We start from the raw sequence: 18,975 nt of genomic DNA, 5'->3' as shown, positions 1-18,975 counted from the left end.
ATTTATACAAATGGGCCAAAGTGGCGAATATATATGGGAGGCGCGCGCCCCCCCTTGCGGGGCCGCCTTCATTGCCGAACACTGCAGAACCACAATGGTAAATTTTTTTATATCATAAGACTGCTTATTTGATGGCTAAAGATTTCATAGCATAAGATGGATCATTTATATCATTGTCTTGTATAAGTACATAATCAGTTTGAATAAAACGTTGCATGTGACTTGCTTATTTTTCATTACGATAAAGGTATAGGTAGTTTAAAATATCTTTTGTGCCCCTCCCCCCTTGATTGATTTCTGTACTGATGGGCCAATGTAAAGTGCCACCGTATTAAGGCACCCACTGTTATCCCTAGAGTTAAAAACTGCACCTATTTCGAAATAATGTTCAACCTTTCTAAAACATTTCTAGCCTATCGCATCAAATAATCCTCCGTTTGAAAGAGCTTATATTAAATCTACGTGGCCCTATTTGGTAGCAAGTTGTACCGGTATCTTGCCATGAAAATATTGAACATTAATATCCGCTTCTCTTTCTTTAAACAGCTACACAACCTCTGAATGATCAGAATCAGCATCATAATGGAGTGGCACCCAGCCATTCCAAACGAAATGGTAATATTTGATCCGCTGTTAAGAAAAAAAACTATAGCCGTGTCCCAACTCGTTAGCCAGTAGGCATCATTTATTTAGCCAGCCAGATTCTGGGCAGCCAACCACAAGGGAGCATGAATTGGGACATCCTTACGCAGGTGCTGCCATCTACTGGGCACTAGGCCAATGCAAAACAAGAGATAATCGGAATGATTTGAACAAATGATGAACAAAACCCATCCTAAATTGTTAAAATGTGATGTGTCAAGTAATTTTGAGTACTAGATGTTGGAGAAGAGTATTTAATCATAATTTTAGTATCTTAGACAACCTTTTTGTAATAGTAAAGTAGGGGTATACTTATTTTTAGTTTTGTATGGCTTTGTTCAAGAGGTTTTAGCTAAGTTTGTGGCGAAATGTTAGCGTATAATCCTTTTAATTGGTTTGTAATATTTCAATCGTCTCTCAACCAAGTACTTTTTCGAATTCCTTATATTTTAGCAATTTAATTTAATTTCTAGTTTTGTATTATTAAGAACAGGTCTATTTAGTCCATTCAAAACGGTTACCGTCTGACTTGGGAATTATTTTCAAAATTTATTTAAAGTATGGTTTACGTACATAAATCAGGTTTCGGTATCATCTTATAATCACTATAGATTTTAATTTTTGTTACTTATTCCGATTCCAATTTCGGGACTTTGTCCAATAACATATAATAATAATTGTTTATTCTTACGGGTGTTAACCTAATGCGGAAAAAAGTGTTACATAAATAAGAATTTAGACATAGTATTACATAATAAAGTGTATATTAGACGCATATAAACATCAATAAGCATTATTTAACACGTTAAAATTGTAAACGGTAGCAAAAGGTAACATGTGACCGGTATAAAAAGTTATAAAATAACATATACATACCTACATAAGCATATAAACATTAATTAGCATTAAAATTAACGCCGCCTTCTATTTAACTAATTTCTCCGTAATTCTTACACTTCCATTAACGCAATTTCATTATTATAAACAAAATAAAAATTAATAATTATTCGAACAAGTCTCAAAATATCAACACTACTTGCAAACAAGTACTATCCCTTGTTGACAGCCATGATGCCCTTTCTCCTGAAGGCGCTTTGAATCATGGGAAAAGTCGGGCGAAGGATGCACTCCTCGATGCCTAAATCTGGCGGCCGCGTTAGCTGCCTAAATTCCCTCCCTTATGCTGGCTAACGAGTTGGGACATCCTTCCAAGATGGCGTCATGGCTAAATCCTGGAATTGGCATAGCCAAATGGCCAATTGGGACACGGCTTATACCTTTATGATCGTATTGGGCAGCAGAGGCTTTATGCAGTGCAAACCAACAGTAACATTTGTTTCTTATTCAACTGAATATCGGAATAAAGTCTCGACTTACATTCTACGAGTACGCGGTTTTTGTAACATTCGTGGATGTTTATGAGGTACGAAAGGTGATAACTACGATAAATAAGACTGATTTATAGGCCTACGTCGTTTACGGAAAAGGGGGGAAGTTCTACGGCATTTCAAATTGCATAGGAAAAAGCTGTTTGGATTTTTGTACCCAAAGTGAATAGAAACCTTATTTCTCACTCTTGTAATCACCGACATTTAATAATATATAATAAATTTATACCTAAGAGCAAACGAAAAGTTACATACTGACTTAACTACACATTTGCAAACACATTCATATGAGAAAGATTAAGTGCTTTCTCGGCGAATTGACTGCGTGAGGAGTTTGCGGGATCGTCACCGGGAACTGCATTATTGCCGGCGTTTCGATGGCCGAGTTGGACATGTGCGTGAAGTGGCAGAAGAAGTAACAAGAAGTGCGAGTGGTTACCTTGATATGCTGGTGTCTTGTGAATCTCCCACATGCTCATCAAAAATATCAGGAGAATAAGATACCGTCTTTGATGGTGACACATAGAATTGGCCCTATCATTCACGTGGTGAACTCGTAGGTGTTAATATAATCTTCCTTAGTGAAAAGATAACCATTAACGCTGGGGCAAAAATCAATATGGTATTCAGGTACCTATTTTCAAACCTATATTTTGTACGGAAAACATGATATAGTGTAATTAAAATCAATGAAAAATGTTGCATCGTGTTGAAATAAGATACTCACTTCCTGCCAAACACCCTTGCAGTGGCTTGCACTCTTCCCTGACGTTGAAAGACTAGACGAAAGGGTTCCAGCTCCAGTTGGGGTTAATTCCGGGAAAATAGCTCCTCTCTGTCTCCAGCATCAAAGTTGGGAAGCTCCAAAATATTCCTAGATATTTGGGAAAGAATCATAATGATAACTAATGTAAAATATGTCTTGGATGGTAGTGTTACAAAAAAATGAATTAGTAGCAATACGTTTCTCATTCCCTAATAAAGAATGGCTAAAATGGGACTTATTTTCTCCATATCTTGTTTGATCCATGGTTCCAAGGATAATTCAGTCGTTACTTCTCCTCTAGTTACGCATAGGAGAAGGCGTGGCCGTCCCGGCAAAAAGTCATCTACTGCTTATGCCAATCTATAGAAAACCTTCTGTGTCAGTTCTTACTCATAAGAACGGTATTATAGCTGTAATATTCCACGGTGAAATTGACTTCGTTCATCTACTGTCGGTTGTGTTAGTTTAAAAAGAAAGGGAGTTTTAAGTTTTTCAATCCATCGTCAATTTGCTTCGCGGTGAAAGGTCGTTACCTTTATGCTTTTCATAATTTAGATATCCCCGTTAATTAGATATCCGGTAACATAGCCAATAATTTCACAACCAATTATGTAAACAGTTCCTCGTATGCCTGGATTTCGTTCAATCATGAATGGATACAGACCAATGGTTTTGTACCAAGTCACTGAATTGTGAATTGCCATGCTGTCGTGCATCATGAACAACTTATTGAACCGATTCATTGTTACGGACTTAATATATGACCCAAGTCATCGAAATGAAGCGAATTACCCATCTTTAATATACAGAGATGGAGATGGAAGTGTTATCTTACCCTGTTTTCAATGCAATTTCTTCACCAAATAATTTTGCTTAGTAGGTTCAGACATTCCGTAACCCGGATATTTACTGGTTATCAAGGCGTATAATCCAGTGCAAAGTTACCTGAGTACATTACACGCAGCTTATTTATAGGGATAGTAGATAGTTATTTGAAAACCCTAACCATCAAATTGGACCCGATTTAATTTTAGATCACTTATCAAGTTAAGAAAGAAAACCCCTGTTTCTTTCCTTGCGAACTTTATAAGGAAAATTAGTAGATTCATACGAGGGGAGAAATCCTTGGTCAAAGAAGCCAGAGGCACAATACCAAGTGAATTAAGTGACTATGCAATGCGACTTTGCATGCTTAGACATTTTGATAGTTTGTTATGCACTCCAAGGACATTTAGGTCAGTATTTGATTTAATGAAAATGTGTTTTCATATGATTCTCTCAACTCCTAGAATTTGGAATAAGGTAATATCACCATTCGTAGAAATGCTGGTGAAGAGTGATGATACATTCTTAATAATCTCAACAGGATTAAAAAACGAAATCACGTTAAAATTTTAGGATGAGGAATGAATTTTAGAAGAAATAAAGTACATGAAATAGAAATTTGTAGAAGAAATAAATATTTAATGATAGGTTTCTGTTTTAGGCAAAATAGCCGATTTTATAAATGGATGTTTAATCCATACCGAGCAACATTTCCATCATGTCCATAACTTTATCTCAGTTATCCGAATTATACAATACGGTGATTGAAAATTTCGAAACTTGCACGCGTAGGAGAGGAGTGTTGAAACATACTGGGATGAAAATTTTCGAATATAAATAAAAATGGCGTAAAAACCTTCATTAAAAATGTCATTTTAAGGTTTGCGGAAAGGAATAAAAAATACGATTTCCTCAACAGTTTGTATTGCAAAAATGGTTGCAAAATAATAATATGGAGGTGCTGGGATTTGAACCCAGGACTTTCAGCATGCGAAGCAGACACTCTACCACTGAGTTACACCCCCGTTATAAAATTCAGTGGTTAGCATCAAAGAAACCCTGACGTGAAGGAGCGTTCACTAATATGCTAAGTAGCGACGCGACGCAGTGCCTACACCTGTAGCGACCAAATACTTCGACCAGTCCGTGTTTGTAAGGATATTTGGTCGAGCTTGCAACAATAAATTCAAATCTAACGTAGGAAGGTTCTCGTTTGACTTTTAGCTTTGATGGAATAAGCTCACAGTATTAGGTTCTATCGTAGGAAAGCGAATAATGGGCATTAGTTTGCAGTTTATTTCTCGTGACTCCAAATCGGAGATTTGGATATAATTTTGTACATGGTTTTTACAAAAATTCTAGAAAAAATATGTAAAAACATAGGAGTGTAAGTGGAACATGTGATACTGTGCAGTATTTTCCATGAGCCCCAAATCTATTCAGAAAAAAAGCGAGTACCTTATTTCGAAGTTAAAACATTGAAAATATTTTTGTAATGCACACACGCCCTGCATCCATGCAGAAAATAGTTTGATCAAATTTTGTCAAAATGTGCATGCGTTAGAATGTTTATAAAAAAATGCGTTGAGTATATTTTGAGGAATATGATTATAACATTGCATGATACCTCATAATGTTCTTGATTTTTAGACCAGCACAACTCTGGATTAAAAATCAAGAGCATTTTCAGGCTAGATTGGAATCTCTGTCAGACCGTGGAATAAAAAATAGACTAAACCGAATAAATAAATTCGAGAGCAGCGTATTATCTGAGGACGTTAGCCATATCTTATGAACACTAACATGCTACGGTAGATCAGATCATAGAAATAAAATAAAAGAGACAGACTGTAGAACAGATAGATTCAGAATGCCTTTTTTCCACGATAAATAAAGGCCTCGTTACACGATAAATTAACACGTACGGGTTGATGTCTAAATGGATGTACGCGAGAATGAACGCCAAAATGCACCGCGCAACCACCCAACTTGTGAGAATGCATGCACAGAAAATAGAACCTGTTCTAATTTGGTTCCTGCATTCGCACATGTCCCGTTCCGGTCCACCAAAATCATTCACGCAAACGTACATTAACTTGTACGTGTTAATGTACCGTGTAATTAGGCCTTTAGAGACTGTAACGGCAGCGTTAGAACTCACAAATAGGTTTGATGATCTGTATTGTTGCCTCCTAACTTATGTTTACCTTAACGCATGTTTATGAATTTTCGCATTATTTATTACAGTATGTACAGTGTGTTCTAGCTTAATTGGCAGATAACCTTAATGAATGGTTGGCAAGTTTTGCCTTTGAATGAATGCGGTAGTAAAATTTGCTAGTATGCGTAACGTTTTTTGAGCCATTTGGCGTGTATTCAGGAATGCCATTGCATGCTGGTGATTTATCACCCCTGCCAAACATCCTAGAGGTGGCTCGCACGGTATTTTGTAGATGTAGATGAATTCAATGATTGGATACTGAATTGGTGTGAAAAACCCCGAATCAGCACTACGAATGAATTGCTTTCTAGATAGAAAGTTGCGATCGCAGAAATTATGCGAATAAACGAATTTTTGGTTTCGAAATACAAAATTGGATAATATTTTGACATGCACGCCACGTTTGGCTTTTAATTGAATGATAGTTTTAAATGTGGAAAGTGACGGAATAAGCGATGGAAAAAAAGGGACGGTGGGAATGGCCGTGTGATTCAGAAAAGGATGAGACGAGCCATCACTCTCTTGGTCCCTGAAAACTATCGTTTGAGCTAACATTCTGAGGGAAATTTCCGTCCTTGGTGTGACTCAGCCACAATGCTCGCCCATAGTCTCCGTAAGTTTCTAAAGATTCCCAGCCGTAAAAGCTGTGTAACGTTTTCGATTCGTTCGTTGCAGTTTTCATTATTTGCAGTTTCACATTATTAAATTCACAGGTATGCATTTCTTCGCCGGATCTCACCTGATTGTTTTGATAGTGGCGGATACATACACATGAGGAGTGCGGGGGTGCACGCCCCCCCCCAGTTGCGGGGCCGTCCGCATTGCCTGAAATTGCAGTAACACAATTGTAACTTATACATCGTAAAATGGCATTGACTCGTATAAGTGTATAATCAGTGTGAATAAAACTTTCTTAACATTTGCATACGACTTATTTTTCATTATGATAAAAGTGAAGGCAGCTCAAAATATATTTAGCATCCCCACCTAGAGTTTTTCCTTATCCGTGACTGTGTCGCGTGTTCAAGGTGCAATCGGACGAAAACGATGAAGCACTTCTCGCACCCTTTCCCATCCGAAAATCTTACCACACACGCTTGACTAATTCTAGCTTCAAGCGAAGCTAGTTAAGCAATAGGGTGGTTTCCTATTATTTTTTTATTGCCTAAATCGAAATATTATTACTCCTGGAGTACGTATTTCACGCTTTTAGATTTTTAAATGACGATATCTATTTTTCGCGATCAAATGAAAAGTGAAAATTTTCAAGCGCGCGAAAACGCGACGCGTAAGTATGAATGCCGGGAAATCTCTCCGTGTGACGCATTTCTGGTTCCCGCTGCCGCCCCGTGAGGTGACCTTGAGGCGAGTTGAGCGCTGATACGACGCAGGCTGCTAGCGGGTAGCTGAGTACCCTGCTGGCTGGTAGCGCTTGTGTGACGTCACGTGGAGTGGCATCGGATGGGCGCCAATCTGGCCCTTTTCAAATGAGGATAAAAATGGATCATTGCCATTCGTCTAAACCGGTATTTCTAAAACGAAATAATTTGTGTATTATGAATACACTAATGGTGGGTAACGTATCGCTATCAATGCCTTTCGTTTTCTTTGATGAAGGAAACTACCCTATTGTGTTCCTAGAAAATTATGATAATCTACTTCTCCGCGAGCATCATTTACAATGAAACTAGCATTTAAAATCAAATTAAACAACAGGAAAACAAACGCTATCGTCGTGATCAGCCAACCACACTCACCAGGGAGTAAGTGGTCTGTGATTTTTCCCTTTGGATGTTAGTTATACGTCCAATATTGACTGGGGAATGCATATTGATCAGGTGGTGGGAAAACCATTTTATACGCTGCATTGGGAAACGAAAAATATCAAAGGGAGTACAAAACAAGCCAAAGAAAAGCCTGCCAAATGCTCGTCTTGTGTTATAATACGCTACTTCAGTGTAGAATCCTCAAAGTAAAACTGATATTAGAACGTAGGTTTCCGCGGCGATGGTTTGATCTCCAGAAGCGCCCAGTCACACAGCCAATCAAAGTGCAGCTCTCATCTAGCCTACAGTATATAAGCGAGGCAGAAACCAACAGCCGACACATATACAAAAATCGAATACCAAGAGCGCCCACCCACAAATTCCTAGGAGTCTTGCTAGACGAAAAACTTTCCTACAAACCCCATCTAAAGTACTGCACCGGCAAGGCATTAGCTGTTTGGCAGGCAATTGCCTCACTATGCTCACAATCTTCGCCTCTCTCTCATAATCACAGAGTAAGACTGTACACTTCAACAATCCGACCTGTCCTCCTGTACGGCTGCGAGATATTCGCTTTATCTAAAAATATAAGAGACAAATTAGAAATCTTCCAAAATAAAACCCTACGCCTACTCCTTAACCAATCCAGGTTAGTCAGAATGTCTGATGTACGGTCCAAACACAATCTTCCCACAATTAGCACATTCATCTCCAAATTAGCGATCAACTTTAAGTCCAGACTCGGGGCAACTCAAAACACATTACTCACAAACATATGGGATTATGATCCATCAATCCCCACCACATACAAACTGCCTCAACAAATCACTCGTCTATGAGTCTTTCCTATATCTTTCTTTCTTGTAGAATTGTCGTCCACTGTAAGGATTATAAAGAAGGTATTATATATAATTTTTTATTTGGGTACTCTTATTTAATGAAAATGATGATGATGATGAAAAGAAAAAAATATATTAATAAAATAAAAAGAAAAAAAATGGAAAAAAATATATAAAAATAATGGAAAATATAATAAATAAACATAATACAAAAAAAATATAATAAAAAGGAAAAAAATGATAAATACCTTATTCAAAGAAATGAATAAAGACAAAAGAAAAAAACAAGAAAAGAAATTCCATATCCATCATTACAATTATATTATAGCTGTTAAATTAACTCATTTATCAATGTAAATAAAACCTATAAATATATGGTCCAAAATGTATCTATGTATTCAACCCAAAATATTGTATATGTAAAAATCCTCATTAGTTATAAGTTTCTGCTCACACAAACAAAACACTACCCACACAACACAGACAATTGCGCACAAAACATAATCATCTGTAATCTGGCTGGTTAGGGTGAAATAATTCACCGGTACAGCGGGAAAGCGCCTTCGGCACATCAATTAATGACAGTGAACAGCCGACACCTTCGACCTGAAGAAGTTGGCAGGATAGCCAGCGAAACTGTTGTCCACAAACAAGCTGACGCGGAAGAAAACCTGAAGGAATGCAGAGATCAGGTAAAACTGGTATTTCAAAGATTGAAATAGTTTAAAGAAAGCCTGCCAGGTATATTCGAGCAAGTCATGAAAGGGCGGACAATGTCAAAGCTATGCAAGGATGTTTAGGATAGAAATAATTGAAATAAAGGTGAATCATGAATAGGCTGTGTGGAGTGTTTATAAAAGAGTGGGAAATGTAAGGAAATAAGTCAAAAGCTGGACTCAACCAGCTGCAAGGGAAGAAACGATCACAAATCTAAAATTAAGTCCAATAAGTAGAAAACGCGCATTTTATAGGTGACCTTCCTGTCTAGAGGATTAAAGGAGTCGAATGACATACCTATCTGAAGAACTATTTAGGATCTTCCTCGCACATATCAACATTTAAAGAATAAATTGTCCTCGATTCTGGGTTAATGCCATTTTGGTTCAATAGGGAGCGCTGGAAATTGCGTTATTTGGTTCAAAATTTATTTATCAGCAGTATGATATTAGTATTTGTGCATTTTTTGTATAAAAAAAGGTGTATTTTCTGTTCCTTTACTGTGCTCATAGGTAGGTAAACTTTTCATTACTAATGTATTTTAATTCTCATGTAACCTCCAGATAGCCTGCTTTTAGCAATTTGTATATTTACATTTTCCTTTTGCTGACTGAGGCATGTGTTTCCATCTACTCTGAGGGCGGTGATACCTCCGATTCGCGGTGCGTCGAACGGTTGTGCGCGCGAAGCAAGACGTGGGCGGTTCCACGCGCCGCCACTTCCGGCCGCTGGCGTCACGATCGCCCCCACCCGGTCGCCCAGACAACGGCTTTTTGGCGGCGACAACAACGGCGCCATCTGAATAAACGAGCGAAGCGGCGCGGCGGTTCTCTCCACTCTCGCCATTGAAGGTGTCCCCAACAACCGGCCCGTTTGTCACAATCAAGCGTCGCGAGCGGTTTCCGTGGCGCCCGCATGGACGCGGTGGCGGCGCTGCCGTCGCCGAGAGGAGATTATTACGATGATCGCACGCATTCGTGATCGGACGTGACTTGGGTGCGCTATCCGTCCATCCAGCCTCATTGTCATTCCGCCGGTCCAGCGACCGCCCCCTCCCCGTGGCCACCCTCAGCATCAGTTGGGGACCCTTTGGGGGGGGGGGGGGGGCTCAGGGCGCAGATCTGCTCGGCGGTCTCATTTAGAAGGAAGAGTGGTAGGGTTAGAGGAAGGGAATTTCTCCGAAATGGATGCTCGTTCCACTCAGAGATGGGATAATGTGCGTCACTCAGAATATAAGGGAGCAGGAATACGAACGAGGTTAAATTACCGCACGAGTCACGGGTTGCGACAGTCAAGAAAAATATCCATCCTTAACTCTTTGAGTGGTCCGATATTCGCTCTCTGCGATGTTTGTTTTTGAGAAAACAATTTTTTAGCGAACCAAAAGCGTTTATTTTTTCATTCTTTTACCAAAATTGTCTACTTCATCTAAAAATTATCCCTCAATGTTAATCCACAACCTCAAATGCGTCTTAAACACCTCTTTCATGTCAGCATTTTCAGCCACTGTATTTTTTTGTAGAATATAACATTTTCAGATGTATTTTATCAATCAGATAATCCGTCAGCTACTGGTGGGCTGAATTCAATTGACTAATAAATGTTATCGTTATAGATTACAAATCAAGTGGGATTCATTTGAAAAACGGCCATTTCGGCTAATGCAGAAACCCATATTAAAATCTTTATTTATTCCACAAAGGTCTATTTCATACAGTCTATTCCATCTAAAAATTATTCATCATCCTAAAATACCAAGCGTTTGGTCGTTATCTGTGCAAGAAATGCGTCATAACTTAGGGTATTTGTGAATGTTTCTTAATACCTTTATTGTGCCCACTCAACTATATAAGGGGGTGTAACTCAGTGGTAGAGTGTCTGCTTCGCATGCTGAAAGTCCTGGGTTCAAATCCCAGCACCTCCATAACGTGATTTTTGCATCTGTTTTTTCATGGCAAACTGTTGGGACAGTCAAATTTTTTCTTCCTTTCCGTAGACCTGTGAATGAACACTTAATAATAGTTGTTACATCTATCTTAATTATTTTCGAAAATGTTCTCCCGAGTGCGTTTAATTCTGCGACCTTACACATACACTACGACGGTTTTCAGCCAACTTGTTCCATTTATAGGATAACTGAAATACATTCATGGACTTGATGGAAATGTTGATCGGTATGGGTTAAAAAGATCCTGAGCATATAATTCGACATTTGGCTATTTTCCCTAATACAGAAACCAAACTAATCTTCATTTCTTCCACAAATGCCTATTTCATGTTGTATATTTCTTCTAAAACTTACTCATCATCCTAATATTTGAGAACAACATTGTTATTTATTTTTTTTAAAGATTATTTGGAATGCATCATCACTCTTTACTAGTCTTTCTAAGAAGGATGATATTTCCGTACTCCATACTATAGGAGTTGGGAGTATTACATGAAAACATATTTTCAGTAAAAAATACTGACCAAAATGGGCTTTGAATGCATAATAATAAACTGTCAAGACGTCTGAAAATGCAAAATAGCATTTCATCGTCGCTGAATTCATTTACTATTGCTTCTCTGGATTCTGTGATGAAGTATTTCTTCCGTCATATGGATCTACAAATTTGCCTCTTAAGTTCACCTGGAAAGAAATAGGGGTTTTCTTTCTTAGCTAAGAATTGCTGGTGTTTTTTTATAGAAACAAATTAGCGAATGTAAAGCGTATATTTTTTTTAAATACAAACAGCTCGGAAAATATTCAGAAGGGATCACGAAAATTTCTTCGAATCAGATTTTAGTCGGATTCTACACGAAGATAGGATAATGCGCGTCACTCAGAACGTAGGTCAAAAGATATATTATGGATAGATTCAAATTACTGTCCGAATAACAGGGTAATCGAGCGAAGAAAAACATCTATCCTCAACTCTAAGAGCAGCCAAACATTCGACTGGGTACATCCTGAAGTAATGGCAGCTTTTCAAACAGGTCGTATATTTTCATGAGACATTTAAGGTATACGGTAATAATCATATGTTTTTGACTCTCTGGGATTTTTTTTCTGTTTTAATGCACTCGTATGTGATTCCGAAAACGTACGCCTCTGGCTAGACTGCAGTTTTCCTCGAATAATGTCTAAGGTGAACGCCCATTCCTTCTATATTCTGCCTACCGCCTCGGAATGGTGGCGCTATGGCACAAGTTCACAGTGCCACACCTCGAATATGCAGTGAGCGCATGGGATCCGGCGCGGAAAGACTTAATCCGTGAACTAAGTGAGATACAAAGGAAAGCTGCGCGATTCGCCGAAACTGCTTCGGGCGTACAGATAGCGTTACACAGGTGTTAAACGAATTAGGCCGTGAGCCGCAAGAGACGGAGGCTGCGCGCTAAATTTATAATTGCTTGAGGTATTGAAAATAGCTTGTATCTTTCAGAGCGACACATTATATAAGAACCCCACTATATTTCCTGGTCCGACAGAAACGATAAAATTAAGAGAAACATTGTGCCAAAAGGATACACAAAGGATTTCGTTTTCCCCGAACAACAAAGGTCTTTAATAAAAGCTAGGCGTAAAAGTTGGTTAGAGAATTTCCTTTTTAATTGTAAACGGCTGGTTTCCTAAAACCCCCGCCACATGCATATTGAGGAGGATTGCGGGGTTGTTTGTAGATGTAGATAAAGTACACGGCCTTGTGACTCCGTACAGTGCTGCGAACCGAAGGCAGTCCTCTAGTGATTGAATCGCCGAATTTCATGAGGACGAAGGTAATAGGGTAGTTTCCTATTTTTCTAATTGCCTAAATGGAAATATTATTTCTCCTGGAGTACGTATTTTACGCTTTTAGATTTTTAAATGACGATATCAATTTTTCGCGATTTAATGAAAAGTGAAAAATTTCAAGCGCGCGAAAACGCGAAGGCTTAAGTATGAATGCTGGGTAAACCTCGAGTGAGGTCACCTTGTTGCGAGGCTATGAGCAACACCACGATGCAGGCTGCTAGCATGTAGCAGAGTACCCTGCAAGCATATAACGCTTGGTTAAAATAAGGATTATTAATACCCTATCAAACGAAGGAAACTTTCCGACCATGGGCAATTTTAATAGGTGGTTATTAAGAGATGTTTCCCTGAGCTCTGCGCCTCAAACATGCATTGGTAATCTCAGACGATGTAAAACTCCTGACTACTCGTATAGCATCTAAGTCCCTGTGACGTCACGTGGAGTGGCATCGCATGGGCGCCAATCTGGCCTTTTCCAAATGAGGTCAAAATTGACCATTAACATTCGTCTAAACTGGGATTTCTAAAACCAAATAATCTGTATATGATGGATACAATAATGGTGAGTTACGAATCGCAATCAATGCCATTCGTTTTCTATGATGAAGGGATCCACCATATTAATCGAAGGAACTGGAGGTTTTCGGAGCGGTGAGTGAAGCATGACTACCTGCGCCGAGTTCCAAGATCGAGCAGTTAAACTGAAGCCCCGTGTTATCAGCGTACTGTTAACAGGCTTACATTACTGCTATGCACATATGTTCGATATTATTTAGAAAACATTGAAATAAAAAATTATATGCAAGGATAATTTAAAAAATTACAGTTCTATAAATTACCAGGATTGAAAAAATTACACCAAAATATGACTCTCTACATTTAGTTTTTCAAATTTTCCACAAATTACGTATTTATTTCTATTGCAACTCTTTTTTAAACCATCTCAGTGTACATGGGCAGAAAATAACAACCGCAACTAAACTGAACAGACACAATTGCTATGTGGAAACCACCACCAATTTAATGATTTATAAAAACTAATTACTACTTCCAAAATCTCCCGTTTATTAAGAATTACGTAACTTTTCACCAACATATTACTGTTCACAAGTGGATGAAGCTTCTAATGAATTATTTGGATCATTGGTGAAATGGTAAGAAAAAAGGACGCTTCGAAAACCCCGCGTCAATCATGAGTGATCGGTGGCACTAATTGAAAACGCGACAAACACTCGCTCCGAAAACCTTCGCTCCGAGCCCATCACTTTGCATAATCTATAATGAATCATTTTTTTACGTATTATTTTGATACAAGCCACCCGCCCAACCAACTTTCAATAGCAATCTCTTTCTGAAAAAATGGTGGAAATCTCTAAAGTGGAATAATAGGTATGTATGTGAATTAGCTAGAGAGAACCACTACCCAGAATGTACATGCAATCGAATGTCTGAATCAAGAACTGTATGTCTGTCTCAAGATGTCTGAATGACTGTAGATGTAATGTCTGAATGTAATGTCTGAATCAAGAATGTATGTGAATTAGCTAGAGAGAACCACTTTCCAGAATGTACATGCAATCGAATGTCTGAATCAAGAACTAATGAAGTCATATAAAAGCACTCTCATTAAGTACTCCAAAAAAATGTCCTACTTAAAATGCCCTAAAAGTAAAGAATTTTGAGAAAATCCTTCTTACATAGAGGAATAAAGGAGTGGAATGACTTACCTGAAGTGATTTTTAAGATCTTCCCTTTAAGTTTTAGGAAGAAGTGTGCATCACTTACCTATTGATTAATTACATAGTGGTTTAAAAAGAGAGTGTGAAGTTGGGTCAATGCTCATTTTTTAGTTGTATTATATTAGAATTAATGTGTTTAATGGATTGTTTTAAATTGTTTTGTTAGGACATTGTTAAATTCTTAGTTGTATGAGATTAGAATTTGTGTATTATTTTTACCGTGGATATCTATTTGTTTCTGTTTCTTTGTATTATGTACTTCCTGATTTTATAATACCACCCGACATCATGGTCGACTTGTAACAATTTATGTAATAATAATAAAATATTTCAGAATGGATTCGTACGAAAATAGCCAGCAGGGGGTGGAGCCAATACGTCCCATCGTCTAAAAATAATTTAAGGGCGTCCTAGCAAGCGACCGTCATTTTCTCAAGTGAGAGCCCTCGCATGTACTGATCGCTGCGACAATACCCGGTCGCTTCGTAAGATCGCGCTGGGTCCTTAGTTGAAGCGAGATACCAAGCGGTTAGGAAGAGTGGAAGTCGGAATATGATGGGTGTAATTGAGGCGCACGTGGCACCCGAATAAAGGGTGGGGGACCCCTAGGGGTTGGAGTGGGGATGAGTGGTGATATTACCCCTCATGGGCACATGCATTTCTTAACACGTGGTCCAAGGCGCACGGCCGCCCTTCATCAAGTGTCGCCTTAGATGGGAAGTGTGTCCCAAAAACACGGATAAACGACTTCATGAGCTCATTTTGTTGTATTGAAATAGAGCACCAATTGTCATATTTGTCGGGAAATAAAAACATCGCGAAGAATTTTCAGTAAATAAAAATCTCGAATTAACAGATCAAATTCTTAAAACATGTCATTCCATCGTCTGAGATGAGTTATTCTTCCTTAAAATACTTCCTTCAACTTTTAGGAGAAATTCTTTAGGAATGAAATGTTTACTGTTGAGTTTAACTCTGATTAAATAAATGTAGTAAAAATAATTGACAATAAAACTGGAAATCTTAAGAATATAACGCAAAATTGATTATTTTTATCTGAGAATGACCTCATGGCACTTTTTTGAAATATGAAGGAAAAAATAATATCGCCTTACCAACGCCATTTTACGGTATCATTAAAAATATTTGAACTGGCATTTAGTATGATTATGTTTTATTAAAAAGAAGAATTTGCCTTCTGTTTGGCAGATATTTCATTTATTGTCATGTTAACGGGTATTTGTTGCATATTTATACGCTTCAGCATTATCTCCAAGGAGTCCATATTTTATTTTATTTTTAAGAATATGATACACATTAAGCATGTTGCCAATTTTAGATGTACTTAGAAAAATGTAGCAAATACGCTAATAAAAATTGGAAATCAAACATAACAAAATCAACACGCCGACGCGTGTGGCCAACGTATTTGGAGTATTTAACCAGTGACTTCTTTTGGGCGAAATGAACTCATGCCTTGTCGGTGAAAATTTTAATTTATGAAGAAAAGGAGTGAATATCAGATGGGGGACAATTTATTAGGGTGTGATAACGGCGGATGATTCGTGTTAATAATCCATGATATTTTGCTGTTGGATTTCGTTTGAATATATACATTAAGTGGAAATGTGACACAGTTGGCTGATGGAAAAATTGAATCGACAGCTACCAATGCGAAAATTATAAGAAGTGAATGTGAATTTACCCAAAATCTTCAGAAAAGTGAATTATGCATACGAGTTAATAAATGCTAAGTAAACCAATAATTACTGCATTGACCATATTTTATGATACCATTCGTTAAAAGTAAAATGCTAAAACCATTCCAAAAGTCCAACATGCCATTTTCGCTGAAATATTCGCCCCTGAAAATGTGAGCTGATGTCCGATAGGATACTGTCTCTGAATTACGTGAATACGACATATTGTATAGAATGTAATATGTAGAATATTTTTCCTACTTCTGCCTGCAGGATCGGAATGGTTCTTCGTTAGGCTGCATGATTGCTGACTCACGATGGCGATGTATTTTTAATTAATATATTTAAATTGGTGGAAAATATAATTTCGCCCATCCGACGCCATTTTTGGAATTGCTTGTAATGTTTGAACACTAATTGAGTATAATTGTGCTCATCTTCAACTTTAAAAAATTAAAATTTGCCCTCCAATATTATTAAAATATATGGTCACCTGAGATAAAACGCTTTTTTATTTTTAAGAATATAATACACATAAAGCGAGATTGCGAATTGAAGATGCCAATATTTTTCCACTTGCTGGCCTTGGTTGCGGCGGGGTGAAGACCTCTCCTGATAATCCGAAGATCGCGGGTTCGAGTCCTACCTGTACCGTTAGTAATCTCTTTCCTTCCCAGGCATGAGTTTTCGTGCTTGTTCACTTTTTTACTGTCGCGATCCTCGATGAAATGGCCAATACGAGCTGTTCTGTGGACGTAATAAGCTAAACATTAAATTTATAAAAAGTGAGGAAACACGATAGTTATATAAGATGGATAGGAATATCCACGATATACTTAAGTGGAAAGCAATGGACAAACGCTAAAAATATTTTCACATTTGGAGGGAGAGCGAAGGAGAGCTTTTGGCGGAAGGGGAAATGCATACCGTTCCAGATTCAATGACCGAAGGGCTTCCCACCCGCTGAGCTGAGCTGCAGGAAATCTCGTTCCTAGCGACAACACGAGGGAATAACTGAAACATCTCAAGAATGACAGAGTAGGAGTTTCTTGGGAAATTCCTCAGAGATAACCCACGAGATAAGCTTGTGAGGAAACACGACGAAGGAAGGAGATGACAAGAGGGGAAGGAGGAAGTAACGTGTGGACGGAGACAGATGAAGATTGATTTGGAGGCAAAGGCAGATGAATGAACCCAAAGGAACCTACTTCAACCCACATCCGTCCAGAAAACCACCTACTTGCGATTGTGAAGATATTTAGGCACGTCGCTCGTATGGCCATCTTCAGTATTCCAGTGAAATATTTTGGTGATGCATCAACTTCTTTCTTCAGAATGACCCTTAGCCATATCGCTGCACTGGGTGGTAGCGAGGTCCGCACCTAATTTTGTGCGATTTCTACGGGAGACTATGATGGCCAGGATAAATCCTCAGGGCAAGCATATTTTAAGATGAAAGAAAGTTAAAATAAATTAAGTATGCGATGCCATTCCTCGTTTACTTTTATGAAATTGGCACTTAATTTATAGAAAGTCGAGGACCAATTTGATTTTCCGTATCCACGATAAAAGAACACAAATGGTAATTTCCACCCTTTTAATTTAAAACTCAACAACCGGCCATGGTTTCAACATATTATGTCATTTTCAGGGTGATACAACCAGCACTCTCTCAGTATTTATACCCAGGCCACGGTAGGAGGTGGGAGTGTATGGAATTGGTGTGAGAGGAGTGGGAGGGGAAAAAGTTTAGGTGAACAAATGAATGAAGGCTGATAACAGAAAACATACAACAAGTGGAGCATGAGTGAAGGTCAAGCTTTTGTAGTCATGGGGATGCTTAACATTAACAAAGGCGAGTCTGTACAAAATTAAACATCATTACGAAGCTCATCCGGGCTATTGGCAATTTCGAATTTTTCCATAAAATCTAATTTAAGCCCTTTTTCAATACAATGTAAAATAGCTGTGTCAAAATTGCTTTAATGGTTATTCAGGCATATATAGTTGGCATACTAAGATTTTCTGTCATTATGAATAAAACTTTTTCTGTGTTCCTGCACTCTGTTTTTAAAACTTCTACCAGTCTGGCCAACATAAAACATACCACAGTCATCACACTTTAATTTTACACTCCACTTTTGTTCATTCGATCATATTTGTCCTTAGATATTTAGGCACGATATAAATGTTGTCAAGCGTCAATAAGTCATAAAATAAAAAATGCAATTATTTTTAGGGAAGACATTCTGTAGTTAGTAAGAAGTATTTCTAATTAAAGGTAGTTTGACCCAGCGTGTAATTTTAGTCGGGACCATGCACAGAGATGTCAATAACTTAGTACATAGTTCTTTTGGAGCAATAGCGTTTAATCATCTTGTCTAAGCACAGGATTTTGAAGCCATTCTTAACAGCTATGGTTTTTATTATTTTGAGTTCTTTATCGAAGTTATTGACCATCATAAGAATATTCACTAACCGGTTGATCATACACCTCAATGCAGCTAGCTTGTGCGTATGGTGATGGGATAAGTCTACTGGAATAATAACATCTGTGAAAGTTTCTTTTCTGCATATTGATAAATCATGTATAC

At 38.0% G+C, this 18,975-nt stretch overlaps 2 non-coding genes across 2 annotated transcripts; one reads left to right on the top strand and one right to left on the bottom strand.

Annotated features, from left to right (window-relative positions):
• Positions 1-4,574: 4,574 nt before the first annotated feature.
• Trnaa-cgc lies at positions 4,575-4,646 on the bottom strand. The gene has a single exon. It is a non-coding gene; the product is annotated as a tRNA-Ala (tRNA).
• A 6,370-nt stretch (positions 4,647-11,016) lies between these two features.
• On the top strand, positions 11,017-11,088 carry Trnaa-cgc. The gene has a single exon. It is a non-coding gene; the product is annotated as a tRNA-Ala (tRNA).
• Positions 11,089-18,975: the final 7,887 nt, after the last annotated feature.

This window comes from Ischnura elegans, chromosome 4 (genome assembly GCF_921293095.1).
Source record: "Ischnura elegans chromosome 4, ioIscEleg1.1, whole genome shotgun sequence".
NCBI classification, from domain to species: domain Eukaryota; kingdom Metazoa; phylum Arthropoda; class Insecta; order Odonata; family Coenagrionidae; genus Ischnura; species Ischnura elegans.
This window is presented reverse-complemented; position numbering and strand designations above follow the sequence as displayed.